Raw genomic sequence first — 1,862 nt, forward strand, 5'->3', positions numbered from 1 at the left:
AAAGTCAGCCACTCCTGTGGGTCTGACTGGCAAGGAATTGTCTGTACTCCCCTGGCCACAGCTGACTGGCTCATGGGTAGCCATGGACCAGCCAGATATGAATGACACCAACTTCAGCAACTGATGAGAAGCTCAGTTGGTAAGGTGGGCGGTGGTAACTGTTTTGGTTTGGTTTGAATTTTTGTCAACTTGACACAAGCTAGCGTCATTGGGGTGGGAGTGAGGACTCTCTTCCACAAGATTGGTCTATAGGCAAGTCTTAATTAGTGATTGATGTGGGAAGACCCAGCCCACTGGAAGTGGTACCACCCCTGGGCAGGTAATCTCAGATGATATAAGAAAACTGAGCAAGCCTTGGAGGGCAAAGCAGTAACCAGCACTCCTCCATGGCCTCTGTATCAGCTCCTGTCTCCAGGTTGCTTCCTTGAGTTTATGCCTGACTTTCCTTCACAGCAACAGAAGCCCTAAACAGTGGCAAAGCATCCCACAGATCTCTGTACAGGTCCCTCTTTCAAGAAGTGTGAGAAAGAGCCACAGCTATTGTCTTCTGAGAGGGCAAGCTTGGGGTCACCAGGTTGCTCTCTTGTGTGGGGAGGAGGCTGGAGGCCACACCTGCCTGGGGAGCTCAGTCAGCTTTCCTACCAGACTTGGGAGACGTAAAGTCAGGAATTCCAGGAAGGGTTTGAGAGCTGATTCTGAGGCATTCTGAAAACAGTTTAGAAAATTCCTGAGAGGTGCACATTTTTCACCACCCAATGATTTGCAGACATCTAAAATGCCCTCCCTGACACTCACACACACACACACACATACACACACACACACACACACACACACAGAGAGAGAGAGAGAGAGAGAGAGAGATCACACTAGAGTTCCAGAGGTTAATATTAGTTCATTTTTAGTTACACTACCTTGTTTTTCTGAGACAGGGTCTTTCACAAAACCTGAAACTGACTGCTTTTAGTTAGACTGTTTGGCTCACAAATTCCAGGAATCCATCCAAACAGCCAGTGCTGGGGTCAAAGGCATGCTGCGCCTCCACACCCAGCCTTTATGTGAGCACTGGGTGCAGACGGTTTCTCGTGCTTGCACAATAAGCGCATCTCTCTGGCCTCCTAAGCAAGTTTTTTTTTTTTTCTCTTTCTGTCTTATTTTTTGTTTGTTTGAGACAGGATATCTCTGTGTAGCCCTGGCTATCCTAAAACTCGCTCTGTAGATCAAGGGTGGCCTTGAACTCACAGAGATCCACCTGCCTCTACTTCTTGAATATTGGGATTAAAGGTACATGATGCCACTACCAGGTTTCTCTCCATCTATCCATCCACCCACCCACCCACCCACCCACCCACCCACCCATCTATCTATCTATCTATCTATCTATCTATCTATCTATCTATCTATCTATCTATCTATCTATCTATCTCTGTTTTTGAGACAGGGCCTCGTTGTGCAGCCCTGACTGGCCTGGAACATTCTATGTAGACCTGGATTATCTCAAACCCACAGATCCATTTTGGCAGCCTGCTCAGCCTCTTTTGAATTAAAGTATCTAGAACAACCACCGACCCCAGCCTCCCTCTGGACTCCCACAGTTGTCTATGCATGGAGCACACAGACAGCAGTAATGTGCCTTGTCTGCTGTGGTTTGGACAATATTTAGCTAAGCAACACAGGCTGACCTGGAATTCCCCATCTTCTGCCCCAGTCTCTTTAGTACTGAGGCTGTAGGTGTAGTGTAGGTGTGAACAACTTCACCCAATTTTGGTCAGCTTTCTCCTGCACCAAAGTATGAGCCTGGGAGTGGGCTTGAGTCTGCTTTCTCTTGGTATCCATCATGGTGGTTTAGGTTGGTTTACAAT

This window comes from Micromys minutus, assembly GCF_963924665.1.
Source record: "Micromys minutus genome assembly, chromosome: 3".
Lineage (NCBI taxonomy): Eukaryota > Metazoa > Chordata > Mammalia > Rodentia > Muridae > Micromys > Micromys minutus.